Here is a 20,628-nt window from a genome sequence, read left to right on the forward strand (position 1 = left end):
AAGTACCTATATCTTTCAAACCTTATTTGTTAGTAAATGGATGATAAATTAATCACTGAATCACTCAATCAATCAAAATGCACTCATACTTATTTAGACATGTAACTTGAGGCAATTGTTCTAATTTTGCTTTTTAAAAAACTTAATTTAGGGGCTGGCCCCGTGGCCGAGTGGTTAAGTTCACGCGCTCCGCTGCAGGCGGCCCAGTGTTTCGTTGGTTCGAATCCTGGGCGCGGACATGGCACAGCTCATCAAACCACGCTGAGGCAGCGTCCCACATGCCACAACTAGAAGGACCCACAACGAAGAATATACAACTGTGTACTGAGGGGCTTCAGGGAGAAAAAGGAAAAAAATAAAATCTTTAAAAAAAAAAAAAACTTAATTTACATTTGAATAAATCAGCCTGTAATTGAGTGCCTAAATTAAATTTTCAAATAAATGGAATAAAAACACAGGTATATGAAGAGTTGCACTAAATGGCAAGTTTCATCATGAAAAGCTTTCTGCTTATTTTCATTTATTCAGAAACTCCTTATGGAGAGCCTCCTCTGTGGCAGGAAAATGGGAGGCAAGACACTGTCCCTGTTCTTAGTAGAGCCTCCTCTAACAGGGCACACAGGCAATAAACAAGTAAAGCAGAAAATTTGAAAAAGTGATAGAACTAAAAGAAAACAAAATAGGGGCTGGCCCCAGTGGCACAGCGGTTAAGTGTGCACATTCTGCTTTGGCGGCCCGGGGTTCGCTGGTTCGGATCCCGGGTGTGGACATGGCACCGCTTGGCAAGCCATGCTGTGGTAGGTGTCCCACATATAAAGTAGAGGAAGATGGGCACAGATGGTAGCTCAGGGCCAGTCTTCCTCAGCAAAAAGAGGAGGATTGGCAGCAGTTAGCTCAGGGCTAATCTTCCTCAAAATAAATAAATAAAAAGAAAACAAAACAGAGTTAAGAGGAGAGAGTGGCTAAAGTGGGAGAGGAAGAGGGATTATTTTTCCCAAGTCAATTTGGAGGGGAGTTAAAATTTATTAAACACATATAGTATGCCCCTCTGTGCCAACTACCATTTGGGAACACTGGGCATAAAGCAGTTAACACAGAAGACACTGTTGCTGCTCTCAAAAAGCTTACGAAAAAAGCTTACGAAAATTGAACATTTACATGTAAAAGGATGAAACTAGACCCCTATCTTAGACCACTCACAAAAATTAACCTGAAATAGATTAAAGACTTAAATCTAAGATCTGAAACCATAAAACTCCTAGAAGAAAACAGGAAAAATCTTGACATGGGTCTTGGTAATGAAATTTTGGAAATCACACTTAAAGCACAAGGAACAAAATAAAAAATAAGTAAGTGGGATACATCAAACTAAAAAGCTTCTGTACAGCAAAAGAAACCATCAACAAAATGAAAAGACAACCTACAGAATGAGAAAAAAAAATTGCAAACCATATATCTGATAAGGGGTTAATGTCCAAAAATACAGGAAACTCATACAACTCAATAGCAAAAAAAACAAATGCATAATCCAATTGAAAAGTAGGCAAAGGATCTGAATAAACATTTGTCCAAAGAAGAAATACAAATAGCCAACAGGTACATGAAAAGATGGTCAACATCATTAGTCAGCAGGGAAATGCAAATCAAAACCACTATGAAATATCGCTTCATGCCTGTTAGAATGGCCATCATCAAAAGGACAAGAGATGAAAAATGCTGGCAAGGGTGTGGAGAAAAGGGGGACCTTGTTCCTCGGTGGTGGGACTGTAAACTATTACAGCCACTATGGAAAATAGTATGGAGGTTCCTCAAAAAATTAAAAATGCAACTACCATATGATCCAGCAATCCTACTTATAGGAATGTATCTGAAAGAAATGAAAACACTATGTCACAGAGATATCTGCACCATGTTCATTGCAGCTTTATTTATAATAGCCAAAACATGGAAACAGCCTAAGCGTCCATCGAGGGATGAATGGATAAAGAAGTTATGTGAAGGATAAAGAAGGTATGTGTGTGTGTATATATATATTGTGTTTATATGTGTTATATATATATATATATAAAACACACATATATATATAAAATGGAATATTATTCAGTCATTAAAAAAAACAAGGAAATCCTGCTATTTGTGATAACATGCATGGACCTTGAGGGTATTATGCTAAGTGAAACAAGTCAGACAGAGAAGGCCAAATACTGTATGATCTCACTTATATGTGGAACCTAAAAATAAAAATTAAAAAGACTTCTAGTTATAAGATAAGTAAGTACTAGAGATGTAATGTATAACATGATGACTATAGTTAACACTGCTGTATGACATGTAGGAAAGCTGTTAAAAGAGTAAATCCTAAGAGTTCTCATCACAAGGGAAGAAAGGTATATTTTTTTCTTTTATTTTGTATTTATATGAGATGAAGGATGTTAATTAAACTTATTGTGGTAATTAAACTTATTGTGTCATTTCATGACATATATAAGTCAAATCATTATGGTGTACACCTTAAACTCACACAGTGCTGTATGTTAATTACATCTCAATAAAACTGCAAAAAATAATGTGCCAGATGGTGATAAGTGTTATGAAAAAAAATGAATTAGGATGAAGAAGATGGAGTGAGATCATTGTGAGAGGTACTATTTATAAAGGGTAGTCAGCAAAGGCCTCTCTGATAAGACGACATTGGTGCTGAGGCCTGAAGGAAGAAAGACTAGAACCTTGGAGACATCAAGTGCAAAGGTCCTGAGGCACATGTACCATGAGATCTCTGTACACTTGTTATCCAAAAAGATTTATCCTAGGTTTAATTAATTCTATTAGAATATTTTACATCTACAAAAACAAGGAACAATTATATTAAAATATGTATGTACTCATTAAGCAATCAATTCATCAGAAACGAAAAGGGTGAATTCATGAAAGCAAGTTCATTTTCTTCAGATGAATCTGGAATTTAGGATTGTACAAAGTCTATAAGCTGACTCACACGTCCATACTTGGTCTTCACCGTGACACTCCTGATATCCTAAAACGATCAGTTCTCTCTATTTCTATCAGTGGTTCTTTCTAGCGGTCTGACTGTAAGAACCAGAACAAACCTCTTTGCGTCTAATGTGAGTCTCCCAAAGTTTGCCTTGTCCAGAGACGAAGGGGGAAGAGTCCTTTGAGTCGGTAACTCTCAGCTCTGTTTTTAGAGTAAACATATCCATTTAATGAAAACACAATGTGTGTGCACTGAATGCTATTTTAAGGGAAACAGCAGAGGAGGGAGGGATGGGGGAAAATCCAAAACAGATCAAAAGGTTATTTAAAAACGTGGAATTAACAATAATAAGCTTTTTAAAAAGTTTCAAACCAGTGTATCCTGTTTGTTTCCTGTCCACCTTCAATAAAGAAATGGTCATCAGAGAGAGGCATGGTGAATGTAACTAGACTCCAGACTTTCCTGAGGCAGAAGGGAAAGTCTCTTATTTACTTTTGTATCTTCAGGGCCAAGCACATGGTAGGCACGCCATGTTTATCTGTGGAATTAATAAGTAATGTTAAACTGAGCAATAGCAACATAATTCTTCTACACTGCCCGGTGATACTTGCATTCAATTTTATACATGGGTTTTGTATTGTTTTTCCAAGGCCTGCCCATGAAAAACCCAAGAGGATGAAACAGAGAACTCCCAGGCCTTGCCCTGTAGTCACAGAGAACGGGAGACTGCCTGACTGTGGGCATCACAAGAATTTCAAGGCCCAGAACTTGGAAGTTAGGCCTGAAGGGAATGGCTCACAGCATCTCAGAGTGATCACCTTCTACGGTAGGCAAAGTTGTTTCTGAGCTGATGTAATTGGAACTATAGTAGCAGGGAGTCTGTCATTCTATCCTCCTTTGACTTGGGGGAGATCCTGCTCTGCAGAATTGTCAAGAAATGCGAACTTTGGGCGCACTCTGAAAGATATAAGTGCAGCAGTGGGAAGCCACATTCACCCTCCTACATCTGTATCTTCTTTATATCCTTTGCTAGCTTGTTAGCTCATCCAGAACTATACCAAAGTAACATCAACTTGAATGGAAGCCAAGACTTTCTTCTCTCCAGTCCCCAAACCCAGACCAAATTCCATGGTCTAGTTTTCAGCTTACATTATATCATCCAGCTCCATTCTTACAGTAAGCACATTCAATAAAAGACGAGAAATAATTAAAATGCAAAAAAGATGACGATTTGTGCACAGTGAGAATTATTTTAAGAGAAGCCACAGGAATATGCTCCTGCCCTCAAAGAACTGATTTTCTAGTGAGGGGAACAAAAAGTATAAAAACTATTCCCGTCAAAAGCAATGTCAAGGGGCCGGCCCGGTGGTGCAGCGGTTAAATGCGCACGTTCTGCTTCGGAGGCCTGGGGTTCGCCGGTTCGGATCCCGGGTGCAGACATGGCGTCACTTGGCAAGCCATGCTGTGGTAGGCGTCCCACATATAAAGTAGAGGAAGATGGGCACGGATGTTAGCTCAGGGCCACTCTTCCTCAGCAAAAGAAAGAGGGGGATTGGCAGCAGTTAGCTCAGGGCTAATCTTTCTAAAAAAAAAAAAAGCAATGTCAAAGCTATGGGGTCTAAGACCTATAGTGAACCACAGGATATTTACTTCATTTGATGTAATAGCATGGAAACCTGCCTTTTCAAATTACTTTTTTTAATAGAATTTTAAAACATAATAAAAGATTATCCAGTATGGAATTATTTAATCCGTCTGAACTAGACCTTCTTTATTAGTACATGATGATACCATACATATTTCTTTGGGATTGGGGTAGAAGGCCACAGTACTTAATTCCTCAGTGGTGTCTTCAGGGGCTCATTAGTCACGTTATAGGCATGGATTCTTTCTCTTTCCCTAGCAGCAACCTAAGATGTCACTGTGGCTTGGATGTGGTATGAGCGATCTCATGGAAACAACGCCCAGAGCCTCTGGTCAGAGTCTTGCTCTTCCAGAGTTAGGAGAGTGGAGGGGTAGTGTGCACCTCTGCACTGGGAGCAAGCGTCATCAAGCCATGAAAGCTCAGGGGTTTATACTGAGTGAACGCTGATGTGTTGGTCCTAGAAATGACATCATGCCCTTCAATGGATGGAGGAAGCACTTACGTTTTAGTTCTGATAAGATACAAAGGCCAGAACTAGGACTTGGAGTCTTAATTAATATTCAAAAACAGTAAGAAGTGTTATAATTGTGAAGTATGGGGTACTATGGCAGCATAGAAGAGGGGCAGCTTCCCCAAAAAATGAAATCTGAACTAAGACCTGACAATTACCCATCCAGTAATCCCGTCGTACCTCACCTCCCTCTTTTCTAGTCACCGGAAGCTCAAGCTTCTCTAATCACCTCCTTCGTAAGGTCATTTTCCTTCTGTTTATAGAACAGCTTCCAGTCTAACGAGATCCCCCACCCTTCCAAGCCCTCCAAAACCCTCTCTAGGTGCCTCCTACAACCCTTGAGTTCCAAATATGCTCCCTTTATTCTTAACCTCTTTCATCAAGGTTTTCTCTGACTCCTCTACCTCACTGTGTGTGATCTGTTGATAGGACGCTGGCTCCTCTACAGCCTTGTCAAGTGAAGTAAGTATTCCTCTCACATCCTGTATACTTCCAGGCCAGAATGAGGGATGCTTGTTTTTTCTCCTTGCTACCCATTGTCACTCAAACTATTCTTCCTTTCTTTCTTCCTTCTTTCTTTCTTCAGCCCCTTATTTCTACAATTGAATAATCTCCCAGTACTCCTCCTCATTCACTGAAGACTTAACACCTAGCTCATTATCTTCCTCTTCATCTATACTCTCATCATCATTTTTGTCCATACAGTCTCCCATCCAACACCCTGCATTCTCCTATTCATTGACCCCACAACATTTTAAAAACTACCCATTATGTTTGTTCTGTCTTCATTCTCCCCCTGATCTATCTTTGATTCCTGGGTTATCATCATGAAAAGGAACTCTACTTCTTTTATACACACCTGCCCTGCTGAGTATAACTCCAGACCTTCTTTGGGCCTGCAGCAGAGTAGCTGAACATTGGAACAGTACCTCAAATATATGACCACAAAATTGAAACGAGCACTCAGTATCTGCTCCACAATCCTCAGATGTTTTCCTAGTAAGGTCAATATTTCACTCTCAGAGTTAACTATTTTATTTTTTTTCTAAAAATTTCAACCCTCCCTATCAGATAATGACCTACCACATACCTTACTGAAAAAACATAGCACTAAACAGGGACTCTATTCCTCTAACCACCAACTCTTCCAGTATCTTTAGCAATATTTTCTATCTTCTTGTTACAATACAAGTGCCATCACCCTATTGAAGGCCAGTCCCTTCATGCTCTGGAGTCAATCTTCCCTTGCTTTCTCAAGGACATCACTCTTGCAATTATCTCCTCTCCCATGGACCACTAATTTCTCCTTTTGTTATTATGGAATTTACCATCCTTAAACTATCATCTTTTTAAAAAATCTCATTGTTAAAAAAGTCCTTGGGGGCCGACCCCGTGGCCGAGTGGTTGAAGTCGCACACTCTGCTTCGATGGCCCAGGGTTTCACTGATTCAAATCCTGGGTGCAGACATGGCACCACTCATCAAGCCATGCTGAGGCAGCATCCCACATGCCACAACTGGAAGGATCCACAACTAAAAATACACAACTTTGTACTGGGGGGCTTTGGGAGAAAAAGGAAAAATAAAATCTTAAAAAAAAAAAAAAAGTCCTCACTTGACCCTACATCTCCTCCCAGGAGCAGCGTGTTTCTTTGTTCCCCTTCACAGCCAAACTGCTCAAAAGAGTTGTCAACCCTTCTCTGTTTCTGATTCCTCAACTCTCATTCACTGTTTCAACCCACTCAGGGGTGCTTTTCCAATCACATCACTGAAATTACTATCATCAAGTCACATATGACTTTTATTTTGCCAGATTCAGTAGAAACTTCTCTTTCCTCATTTTACCTGAAGTCTTGTGCAAACTGATCTAAGGCAGTTTGACCTTCTCAATTATTAGGTTCTTTTGTAGGTATCAGTAGCCTCCAATAGATGAAGGTAGATAAGGGCTATAGCTCTCTCCTGATTCTGAACTAGGTACTTTATGGAGGAAATTCTAGCAAACTATTATTTAGCCTCCCCTATAATCATAAAATCTTGAACTTTTATTCCTCTCAATGTAAAAAACTTTCCCCCAAAGCATTGATTCCAATGATTCATTCTGAGGTCCTGGCTATTGCTACCCAAAGTGACCTGGTTGGTCCCCTGTTTCCAGTGTTGCCTTACTTCTCACTGCAGGTCTAGATGTGTTACACCTTGGATTTCTATCTTGGTTCCTCTAAAAATTTTGGATTTCCCAGAAGAGTTATCACTTGAAATCTATTGTCTATTAATGATGATTCTTTTTGATAATTTTTCAAAAATCAGTGAATTGTTAGGATAGTATATGAGAGATTGTCTGCTGCCCTCCCTCCTCCACTGGCTGAGAGGTCCACCTGTACCTAGTGGAATTGGTTAGCTCAGCAGGTTCCAGAGCAAGTTACCTTCTCAGCTGGTGCTGTTGAGTGCCATCCTCAGCATTGTTGGACTTGCATACAGGAATCTAATCTCAAAACTTGCAGCCAAACTAATTGGTTACTCTTGAAGAATATTAAGAAACCAATTCATTGTTCTGAAAATTGATGAAGAGAAGAAAAATCAAGCATATATTCTGCTTTTCCTGTATGAGCTGTACCACAAGGAAACCAAACTGTGAATGTGGTCAACTTTTTTTTTTAATAAAAGAATCCAAGCTAATGAATGCAGAAGGAATGATAGACTATCACCATTTTGCCACCTTGATAAAGGAATGGATCTTGCCAATGATCATCAACAGCTGCTAAAATCTTTAGATGACAGGCTGATGAGGAAATTTATAATGATAGCTCAGGCTGACAACTCTTGAACCCACTGATTGATTTTAAAATTCCAAAAAGAGAGACAAACAGACATCACACGCCTCCTGATGTGAAGCAATAAGAACACGGCATCACCTATGAAGTATTTCTCCCAAAATATGGAGCCTGAATCATACCAAGCCGCTAGACCTAATTTTCAGTTTATAGGAAATGCATCGAACAGAAGAACACTTTAAATAACATCCACGATATAATCAGCCAAATCCAGAATGTAACAAATTCTGCAGGGAAAATGACTTGATTTCATCAACAAACAAATGGTAAGAAAAACAAAAGAAAAGAAACTATAGATTGAAAGAAATTTAAGAGCCATATCAACAATACAATATGTGAATAGCATTTGGATCCTGATTTGAATAAAGAAATGAAAAATATTTATGTGACAACCATGGAAATTTGCATATTGACTGGATATTGATGATATTAAATAATGTTTGTTAAATTTTATTTTTTGAGTATGATAATGGTAAAGACGGCTATAGATTTTTTAGAAGAGTCTTTTTTCTTAAAGATACAGACACAAGACTTTACGGATGACATCATGATGTCTGTCATTTGCTCTAAAATAGTCCGGTGAGGGCTTTGGGGAAGTGGGTGGCATGAAGATAAAACAAAATCGGTCATATGCTGATAAATGTAGAAACTGGGTGATGGATATTTGGGGAGGTATAGTATTCTTTCTACTTTTGCAGTATGCTTGAAAATTTCTAAAATAGAAATGAAAACAAACCAACCAAAACCAAAACCAAATAACTTGCACCCCTCTGAGCTCTCTTCTTAAGAATTTTTGCCAAAGTCTGTGAATGGTTTATTAGTAATATCTTTACAATACTTCATCTGATTTCTCTCCTTTGGGGCCCCTGATTCTCTCAAAATTCCCCATGGCTCTTTTGAGTTAATTTATTGCTTCATGTCTGTTTTTGAATGAGTAGGATAGAATTCTTTCCCCTGGGATTTTTCTACTAATTGTGGTTTTGCTCCCCATTGTGTGGATTAGAGTCCGCCCAGTAGGAGGAGCTGCGTTCAAAGGATGGTTTCAGCTTGCGCGTGAGAGAAGAGCTCCCAAGCCTTCCCATGACGCTCCAGTCTCCATGAGAGTTTTCCTAGGAGATCTCTGCACGATAGTGAATTTCTTAAAAGTAGCTTTGCTTCTAGAATAATTTCCCACCACTTTGCTGCCAAAGTTCTGTGGGTCAGCATTTCCTCCAGAATACAACTTACCGATCTCAGCTGGTTTTGGTTTTTTCCCCCTTCCTTCCTTAATGAGGTTCCTAGGCTCTTTTACATATATGCCTGTCATCCATCCAGGGGAGAGTGCTTCATGTTCTAATATAACTTCTGTTGTTATTGTTGAAGTTAGCCTAGTGCCTGCTTCTTTTGTGTGTATTCTGAGCAGGGTCATATCAGAATTTGTGCAGCATGATGCTAAATGCAATTTGGGGGCCCACTTTAAGAAAAAGAATACAAATTAGGTAGGAAAATGAACATCTATTTCAACAGATAAATAAATCACAACAAAGACAAATACCACAAAATCCAGAAAAAAATAATGTTTTAAATTAGTTAACTTCCAGAAACATCTCTATAATACTTTTTTCCTACATGTTTTGGCTGCATAGACTTAGATCACTCTTTATATAATAATAATTCTGTAATATTTTCTCCAGGGAGGATATTTTCTACAGAAAAGGTATAAAGATAATTCAGTTTTTTCTCTAGAATAGTTAGAATTCCTCTAGAATGGTTTTTATTATTGGTTGCTTAGAAAAGTGTCAGCCTATTCTTACTGGTGATGTCATAAATATTTAAGAGTATTATCAAATTCGGGAAGACATCTCATCAGTCTTTTTCACATATGGGCTGTAAGATTTCAGGGTGTGTAAATGTACTTGACAGTTCTCATTAAACAGTTGGTCATCAATGTCGTTATAATGGTGTATTATAATTTTAGTTGTATTTGTTATTGTCACTATTTTCAAATCAGAAAAAGTTTAATTTTTTCCAATGTATTCTTATGATTCTCTCCTCTTTGTTAATTGGATTATAAACAATCCAAGAAGCTTATTCATTTCTATTTTGAAATATATTTCTTTTTCTTAATGGATCACTGGTTATTCATATGATCTGAAAACTTCTTTGTTATAATTTGTTTCTTTCTTTTTTTCCTGCTTTTTCTCCCCAAATCCCCCCAGTACATAGCTGTACACCTTAGTTGTGGGTCCTTCCAGTTGTAGCACGTGGGACACCGCCTCAGCGTGGTCCAACGAGTGGTGCCATGTCTGTGCCCAGGATCTGAACCAGCAAAACCCTGGGCCACCTGAAGTGGAGTGAGCAAACAACCATTTGCCACAGGCCAGCCCCATAATTTGTTTCTTGAAATCAAAATAATTTCCATTGTTTTTGTCATTCTCTTTATCACTTTAGCTTCATACTTCAGTAATCTTAGCTGAATTTTTCTCAGTTCTTTAATAAATAAATCAGGAATCTATAATTTCCTCACAAGTTTTATTGAAATGTTCTAAAATGTCTGCTAAAATTATAGTTATAATGGCTTATATTCAATTCAACTTCTCTTTAAACAGATACCAAAAATGCCCCTATCACTCCAGCACCACCTGACAGTAGTGGAAATGGGATGGAGGGAAATTTAAAATGGAGACAACAGCAGTTTTAATGATTTTGGCTAAATTATATTACTTTTGCAAATTTAACAAAAACATATGGTCTTGTGAACATGTTGCTAGGGTTCCTCCCAGGGTCTTGGGAAGGCCCATGCAATTGAGGGGGCCTGAAGCTTAAACTTCATTAGCTTCACTGTAAATCTGTTTCTGATCTTGAGTAATCAATATAGATCACCTCTTCCTCCTGGAGAGGAGGAAGAATTTTCCTCTACTCTTCTAGGTTCTTCTCACTGGCCTAAGAATTAAATTGACATGAGACAGATTAACAGGAGAAAGTCAAACAAAGTTTAATAACATGTGTACGTGGGAGAGACCCAGGAAAACTGAATAACTCACCAAAATGGCAGAAGCCCTCACCTTAAATGCCATCCTCAGCTAAAGACAAAAGATGTTGGGGTTAGGGAGAGTCAGGGACATCAAAGGAAAAGAAGGCAATTCACAGGTAAGTGAAAAGGAGAAAACATTTGGAAAACAAGTGTTTGGCCACAGAGAAACAGAAGAACACAGAGGGGAGCCCAACAAACAGACATTTCTAGGTTTCTCCCTATTTGCCACCTAGTTCGTGTTATGCTAAGGAGTCAGCTCACTGCCTGAGACAAATTTTTTTAATCTGAATTCTTTTAGGAAGTTAAGGGGGAGGTAAAAAGAAAAACTTTCTGGGTTTTTTGTTTCTTAAAAATAATCAGCCTAAAATAATCCTTATGTTAAAGAGACACATTTTAGGGTGGCAAATTTTGTTCCCCTTCACTCCTCTTGGACAAAGTATGTTCCTGTGTTTTGTGTGCTGAATCTTCCGTTTGCCCCTCCAGACCCACTCTCCACCAGCTCCTTTTCTATCCAGGAGGCTAAGCTATATGGACAACATCAATAACTTCTGGTTGGGTTCAGCTGAAGGGGAACACTGACAAAAGATTGGAGGGAGAGGGGCAATGTGCTCGGACCTTTATTCCCCTGGCTCCATCTCTGCAGGTTGGCGTAAACTGGATGCATCTTTTGATGGCCCTCTCCCTAAAGTCCTCTTTGTCACCAGTGAACACTCCCTTCTTTTACTTGGTGAGCCCTTCAGATGGTAATAGAGCCCTCAATATTACTAACCCTGAGATACTGCAGTATCCCTCAGGGTTTATATATGCCCTGCCCACACCCTTGTAGAAAGCAGTTTATTAAACTCTCTTCAAATTACCCAATTTCAGTATATCACTTTTTCTTGCCGGGACTCTGATACAGTTTGTAACATCAGCTTTGTGTAGGCAGCAAATTCTTCACTTTACATTTAACTTCCTCTCTAAAATCACTCTTTATAAACGTCTTTATTTTCAGGCAATTAGCATAGTCACACTCCCAAGGTGGGTGATCAAAAGAGAATTATCTTCCTTTTAGCTGCTTATTACCTGTGTTTTCATGTGTGTGTCTGGTGGTGGTGGGGGGGGGGGGTGATGTAAACTACATATGATACAAAATTTACCATTTTAACCCTTTTAAGTGTACAGTTCAGTGGTGTTAAAGACAAAACCACAGGCCCAAAACGGCAGCACTTTTGCTGAATCCCATGACACCAAACCTAGATTTAAGACCTACCCTAATTGCCATTTTGACCTTCCCCAGGAATGTAATCTTAATCAACCAGTCTGGATTCTTCTGGTCAGTATCAATGAGGTAATGTGTCATGTGGGCCCTCTCCATCCCTCCCCCAAGAAGAAGAAGAGGCAATCTGCATGGTAAAACTCTTGGCGTTCCATCCCCCAAAGAGATGTCCTGGCCCAAAATAGTCTTTTCTTTTCTTTTCCTAATAACTTCCTTCCCACCCTCCTTCCTATACAAACCTTCCATTTTGTATAACTCCTGGAGTATCTCTCTATTTGCTAGAAGAGATGCTGCCCAATTCTTGAATCATTGAATAAAGCCAATTAGATCTCCAAATTTATTTGGTGGAATTTGCTTTTAACAGTCCTATTAAATACATTCATTCACCCTGTTGTAAAACCATCACCACCATCCATTCTCATAAATCTTTTCATCTTATGAAACTGAAACTCTATACCCATTAAACAAAAACTCCCCACTCTCCTCTCCCCACAGCTTGCTGTCTTTCTGATTTTGACTACTCTAAGTACCTCATATAAATGGAGTCATATAGTACTTGTCTTTGTGACTGGTTTATTGCACTTAGCATAATGTCCTCAAGTTTCATCTATGCTGTAGCATATTGCAGAATTTCCCTCCTTTTTAAGGCTGAATTCCATTATATGTCTTCCATCGTATGTATTAAATTCCATTCCATTGTATGTATATACCACGTTTTGTTTATTCATTCATCGGTCAATGGACACTTGGGTTGCCTTCTCATTTTAGGTATTACGAATAATGCTGCTGTGAACCTGGGTGTACTACTTGGGTTTTTTAAGTGGCTAGTTTCACTTCTTGTATTTTAAAAATCTCTTTCTAAATGTGGATAACTGAGCCAGCCCTGATGGTCTAGTGGTTAAAGTTCAGCATGCTCCTCTTTGGCGGCCCAGGTTAAGTTCCTGGGCACAGAACCACACCACTTGTCTGTCAGTAGCTATGCTGTGGCAGCAGCTCACATGGAAGAGCTAGGAGGACTTACAACTAGAATATTCAACTCTGTACTGGGGCTTCAGGGATGGAAAAATAGAGACAGGAAGATTGGCAACAGATGTTAGCTCAGGGTGAATCTTTCCCAGCAAAAAAAAAAGAATCATCTTTAAAAAATAAATAAATTTGGGGGCCGGCCCCGTGGCTGAGTGGTTAAGTTCACATGCTCCACTTCGGTGGCCTAGGGTTTTGCCATTTCGGATCCTGGGTGCCGACATGGCACTGCTCTTCGAGTCGTGCTGAGGCAGCATCCCACATGCCACAACTAGAAGGACCCACAACTCAAAATATACAACTATGTACCAGGAGCTTTGGGGAGAAAAAGGAAAAATAAAATCTTAAAAATAAATAAATAAATTTGGATAACCATTCTAGAACTAGTCATGGTAATAATCTTTTCAATAAATGGTACTGGAGCAATTAATATTCTATCCATATAGAAAAAAAGGAACTTTATAATCTATCTTATACTGTACCCCAAAATTAATTTGAGATGAATCATAAAGCCAAACATGAAAATAAAACAATAAAGCTTCTAAAAGAAATGAGGGGAGAATATATTCATGACTTTGCAGTAGGCAATGTTTATTTCTTAAACACAATATAAAAAGTAATAATCATCCAAAGACACCAATAGAAGTGTGAAAAAGTAAGCCATAGACTGTGGAAGATATTTACAATACATATATCTGACACAGGATTTGTATCTAGATTATGTAAAGAACTCCTAAAAATCAATTTTTTTTTTATTAATGTTATGATAGATTACAACCTTGTGAGATTTCAGTTGTACATTTTTGTTAGTCATGTTGTGGGTACACCACTTCCCCCTCCGTACCCTCCCCCCACCCACCCTTTTCCCTGGTAACCACCGATCAGATCTCCTTATCAATATACTAACTTCCACCTATGAGTGGAGTCATATAGAGTTCGTCTTTCTCTGACTGGCTTATTTCGCTTAACATAATACCCTCGAGGTCCATCCACGTTGCTGTGAATGGGCCAATTTTGTCTTTTTTTATGGCTGAGTAGTATTCCATTGTGTATATATACCACATCTTCTTTATCCAATCATCAGTTTCTGGGCATGTAGGTTGGTTCCACGTCTTGGCTATTGTAAATAATGCTGTGATGAACATAGGGGTTCAACGGACTCTTGAGATTTCTGATTTCAGGTTCTTAGGATAGATACCCAGTAATGGGATGGCTGGGTCATAGGGTATTTCTATTTTTAACTTTTTGAGAAATCTCCATACTGTTTTCCATAGTGGCTGTACCAGTTTGCATTCCCACCAACAGTGTATGAGGGTTCCTTTTTCTCCACAACCTCTCCAACATTTGTCGCTCTTGGTTTTGGATGTTTTTGCCAATCTAACGGGGGTAAGGTGATATCTTAGTGTAGTTTTGATTTGCGTTTCCCTGATGATTAGCGATGATGAACATCTTTTCATGTGTCTATTGGCCATATTCATATCTTCTTTTGAGAAATGTCTGTTCATGTCCTCTGCCCATTTTTTGATCGGGTTGTTTGTTTTTTTGTTGTTAAGCAGTGTGAGTTCTTTGTATATTATGGAGATTAACCCTTTGTCAGATAAGTGGCTTGTAAATATTTTTTCCCAATTAGTGAGCTGTTTTTTTGTTTCAATCCTGTTTTCCCTTGCCTTGAAGAAGCTCTTTAGTCTGATGAAGTCCCATTTGTTTATTCTTTCTATTGTTTCCCTCAACTGAGGAGTTATAGTATCCGAAAAGATTCTTTTGAAACTGATGTCAAAGAGTGTACTGCCTATATTCTCTTCCAAAAGACTTATTGTCTCAGGCCTAATCTTTAGGTCTTTGATCCATTTTGAGTTTATTTTGGTGTGTGGTGAAAAAGAATGGTCAATTTTCAATCTTTTGCATGTGGCTGTCCAGTTTTCCCAGCACCATTTGTTGAAGAGACTTTCTTTTCTCCATTGTAGGCCCTCTGCTCCTTTGTCGAAGATTAGCTGTCCATAGATGTGTGGTTTTATCTCTGGGCTTTCAATTCTGTTCCATTGATCTGTGGACCTGTTTTTGTACCAGTACCATGCTGTTTTGATCACTGTAGCTTTGTAGTATGTTTTGAAATCGGGGATTGTGATTCTGCTGGCTTTGTTTTTCTTGCTCAGGATTGCTTTAGCAATTCGCGGTCTTTTGTTGCCCCATATGAATTTTAGGATTGTTTGTTCAATTTCTGTGAAGAATGTTCTTGGGATTCTGATTGGGATAGCATTGAATCTGTAGATTGCTTTAGGTAGTATGGACATTTTAACTATGTTTATACTTCCAATCCATGTGCATGGAATGTCTTTCCATCTCTTTATGTCATCGTCAATTTCTTTCAAGAAAGTCTTGTAGTTTTCATTGTATAGATCCTTCACTTCCTTGGTTAAGTTTATCCCAAGGTATTTTATTCTTTTCGTTGCGATTGTGAATGGGATTGAGTTCTTGAGTTCTTTTTCTGTTAGTTCATTGTTAGTGTATAGAAATGCTACTGATTTATGCACGTTAATTTTATACCCTGCTACTTTGCTGTAGTTGTTGATTATTTCTAATAGTTTTTCTATGGATTCTTTGGGGTTTTCTATATATAAGATCATGTCGTCTGCAAACAGCGAGAGTTTTACTTCTTCGTTACCTATTTGGATTCCTTTTATTTCTTTTTCCTGCCGAATTGCTCTGGCCAGCGCCTCCAGTACTATGTTGAATAGGAGTGGTGAAAGTGGGCACCCTTGTCTTGTTCCTGTCCTCAGAGGGATGGCTTTCAGTTTTTGTCCATTGAGTATGATGTTGGCTGTGGGTCTGTCATATATGGCCTTTATTATGTTGAGGTACTTTCCTTCTATACCCATTTTATTGAGGGTTTTTATCATAAATGGGTGTTGGATCTTGTCGAATGCTTTCTCTGCATCTATTGAGATGATCATGTGGTTTTTGTTTTTCATTTTGTTGATGTAGTGTATCACGTTGATTGACCTGCGGATGTTGAACCATCCCTGTGTCCCTGGTATAAATCCCACTTGATCATGGTGTATAATCTTTCTCATGTATTGCTGTATTTGGTTTGCCAAAATTTTGTTGAGGATTTTTGCATCTATGTTCATCAGTGATATCGGCCTGTAGTTCTCCTTCTTTGTGTTGTCCTTGTCAGGTTTGGGGATCAGAGTGATGTTGGCTTCATAGAATGTGTTAGGGAGTACTCCATCTTTCTCAATTTTCTGGAACAGTTTGAGAAGTATAGGTATTGTCTTCTTTGAATGTTTGGTAGAATTCTCCAGAGAAGCCGTCTGGTCCTGGACTCTTATTTTTGGGGAGGTTTTTGATTACCGTTTCTATTTCCTTACTTGTGATTGGCCTATTCAGATTCTCCATTTCTTCCTGATTCAGTTTGAGGAGATTGTAGGACTCTAGGAATTTGTCCATTTCTTCCAGGTTGTTCAATTTGTTGGCATATAGTTTTTCATAGTATTCTCTTATGATCTCTTGTATTTCATTGGTATCTGTTGTGATTTCTCTCTCATTCCTAATTTTATTTATTTGCGATTTCTCTCTTCTTTTCTTGGTGAGTCTGGCTAAAGGTTTGTCAATTTTGTTAATTCTTTCGAAGAACCAACTCTTTGTTTCATTGATCCTTTCTATTGTCTTTTTTGTTTCAATATCGTTTATTTCTGCTCTTATTTTTATTATTTCCCTCCTTCTACTGACTCTGGGCTTTGTTTGTTCTTCTCTAAAAATCAATTTTTTAAAAGGACACAACAGGGGGCCAGCCCCACGGCCAAGTGGTTAAGTTTGTGCACTCTGCTTCGGCAGCCCAGGGTTTCACCAGTTCAAATCCTGGGTGCACACATGGTACCACTCGTCAGACCATGCTGAGGCGGTGTCCCACATGCCACAGTTAGAAGGACCCACAACTAAAAATACACAACTATGTTCCGGGGGGCTTTGGGAGAAAAAGGAAAAATAAAATCTTAAAAAAAAAAAAAAAGGACACAACACACAATTTAAAAATGGACAAAACAACTGGATATGTGCTTCACAAAGGAGGATGTCCAAATGGAAAGTAAGCATATAAAAAGGTGCTCAACATTATAAATCATCAAGGAAATGCAAATTAAAGACAAAGGGGATACTGCCACACTATCGTTAGAAGGGCCAAAATTAAAAAGAATGACAACATGTTGTGCAAGATGTTTAGCAGATTCATTGCTGGTGCAAGTGAAAAATGATATGACCACTTTGGAAAGCTATTTGGCAGTGCATATCAAAGCGAAACACATGCCTGCCCTGTGACCCAGTAATTTCCCTCTCAGCTATACACTTAGCAGAAATGAGAGCAAACATCTACCGAAAGACATGCACGGGAATGTTCAGAGCAGCTTTATTCATAACAGCTAAATGTCCATCAACAGAGGAATGGATAAATAAATTGTGGTATACTCACATACCATATATATATGATTACATGATTAGCATGATAACAAGATTCCAGTTCTATGACCTTCTAGAACAGGCAAAGCTAATCTATGATAGTTACTTTAAGGAGTATACTGACTGGAAGGGGAGCAAGGGAGAATTTTCTGCAGTGCTGAAAATATTCTATATCTCAATTGGGGATTGACTACAAGGTAGGGTTCATTTGTGAAACTTCATTGAGCCATACACTTAAAATGTGTGCACTTTACTGTTTCTATATTATAATTCAATTTTTTAAAAGTTTACTCCCCCTCTCCCCAAAAAAGGCCCTTTCATTTTGGTTTATGTGTTACAGATATTTCATTTTAGAGAAAAGTCTTCGTAAAGAACCAGCGCTGTTTTGTCAACTTCCATGTGTTGTCTCCTATAGAATGTCTGCGTATAATTCATGTATATATCAACCTGTTCACCATCAAATGTAGCAAATTGACCTAAGAAAATTTGGTTATTCCCATTATTAAATAACTTGGGGGGATACTGGAGGCCTCCGATTGTGAGACGTAGGGGTAGGCTCTAGGTCTCCCCCCAACAACCTCACACTCAAGTGACCTGTTACAATGAAGGCAGGTCTCACACAAGATTCTCTCATACATTCAAACATCTATCAGCAAGAAGACAAAACACCAGTCCTACAACCTATTTCCAAAGCTCAGGGAAGCACCAGATTTCTGGCTTTTAGGCACTCTGACATTCATCTTATACACAAAAAAGTAGAAAAGTCTAGCACAGCACAGCAGCCTTCAGAGTGGTGCCCTTGGCCCGGAGCTTTGATTTATTTGAGTATTCTGCCACTTAGTGACAGATCTGTTGCATAACCCTGACTGAAATGCTAGAATATTGATGTATCTGCCTTGAATAAGCTTTTCAGGCTCTTTTTTTTTCTCTCATTAAAGTCAACTTGGAATGGTAAATCCACACTCTGAGGCCTGGCATGGTGCTCCAAGCAGTCAGGGACTCAGAGTCCTTCCAGCGCTGTTTTGCCACATCCATGGGGTGGCCTTCATTTGCTTGGTCTAATTTTGCTCATGACCACATCCAGACCCAGCTAGTGGCATGAGAACAAACTCATTCTCTTTAAGAATGACCTGGAAGTTGCACACGTCACCTGCAGATCTCATTCGCCAGATATGGTGTTATTGTAAGGGAAGCAAGAAAAATGTAGTTTTTATGTCTGATTGGCCATGCACTTGACTAAAAATCAGGGGTGATTTTATTATTATAGAGGAAGGGGAGAGCCAATATTGAGGGATGAGTAACAGTCTCTACCATGATGACAAAATTGGTTCACCAAGGCTGAAACCGTTTTCAGCAGAATTTACTCAGTTGATCATTCCTTCCTTGAAACATTCTCACTTTTTAGCTTCTATGGCACCCTAATTTCCCAATACCTCTTAGGTTGTGCTTATTCTAGCTCCTGCATAGGCTTCTCTTCCTTTATCTATTATCAAAAAAGTGGGAATACTAGAGGGTTCAGTCTAGCCCCTCTTATCTTCACTGTCTGTACTCTCTCTAGGAGAGCTCATCTAACACCTTGACTTTAAATGTCTCCCATATGCTAATAACTCCAAAATTTGTATCTCCAACCCTGACTTATACCTTAAGTTACCAACTGTCTACTTGACATCTCTATCTGGATGTCTAATAAGTATTTCAAAATAAATGTCCAAAATAGAATAATGCCCTTATCCTAGACTAATAGTTCTTAATATGGGGGGAGGGGCAGGGGTGGAACAATAACCACCTCTTAGTGTTTAGACACGTGGGTGGGATTTTTCATTGCCACAATGGCTGGGGGTGCTACTTGTATTTCTTCTAAAACTTCTTTTTTTTTACTCAACATTATGTTTGTGAATTTCATCAATGTCAATGCATGCAGATTTGATTTACTTGTTTTTACCACCATATAGTTTATTATTTCATTGTTTAATTACACCAAAATTTACTTACCCATTCTTTTTTGGTGGACATTTAATTGATTCCCAATTCTTTGCATTTATATACCATGCTCGCATAAACATTCTTGAACATGTTTTCCTGTGCACAGGTGTGAAAATTTCCCTAGAATCTATTTTTAGGAGTAGACTTTGGGACCATCAGCTATGCACATCTTAAACCTTAGTGGATACTGCTAAGTTGCTCTCTAAAATTATTATACTAAATTTACACCCAGAGAGATAGGCTTTAGTATATTATCCTACAAAGTTATGCTATGAGAGGGACTGATATCAGAACAAGAGTCTTTGGGCCGGCCTGAGGCCGAGTGGTGAGGTTCGCGCACTCTGCTTTGGCGGCCTGGGGTTTCGCCAGTTCGAATCCTGGGCGTGGACATGGCACGGCTCAACCAGCCATGCTGAGGTGGCATCCCACACGCCACAACTAGAAGGACCCACAACTAAAAATACACAACTATGTACCAGGGGACTTTGGGAGAAAAAGGAAAAATTTTTTAAAATCTTTAAAAATAAAAAAAAGAATAAGTCTTCTTGGTGCTTTACCTGAAAGAACGAAGCTTCCTGGTGTGCAGCCAGGAATGCATTTTCCCAGAGGATAGTGGCTGCATGGAGCTTGGCCCCTGGAGGAGAGAGAAGAAAAGAACACAGGGAGAGTGAAGGACCAGGGACCTGATGGGAACACCAAATAAATGTTTTGCAGTAAGTGTGGTTTCCGGTCATAGACTGTGTCTGCAGTTCCACCCAGACATTGTGGGGCATAAAGGGGCAGTTACATTTGTTTAGGTGCCACTGTCTTTAGGCAGAGTCTTGGTCTTCTTGTTATTTCCAGTGCTAAGCTCCAGACGAGGATATTAGTAGTCATGCAATAAATAGTTTGGTTAATGGATGAGTGGGGATACACTGATAGTCA

The sequence above is a fragment of the Equus quagga genome, chromosome 4 (assembly GCF_021613505.1).
Source record: "Equus quagga isolate Etosha38 chromosome 4, UCLA_HA_Equagga_1.0, whole genome shotgun sequence".
Taxonomy (NCBI): Eukaryota; Metazoa; Chordata; class Mammalia; order Perissodactyla; family Equidae; genus Equus; species Equus quagga.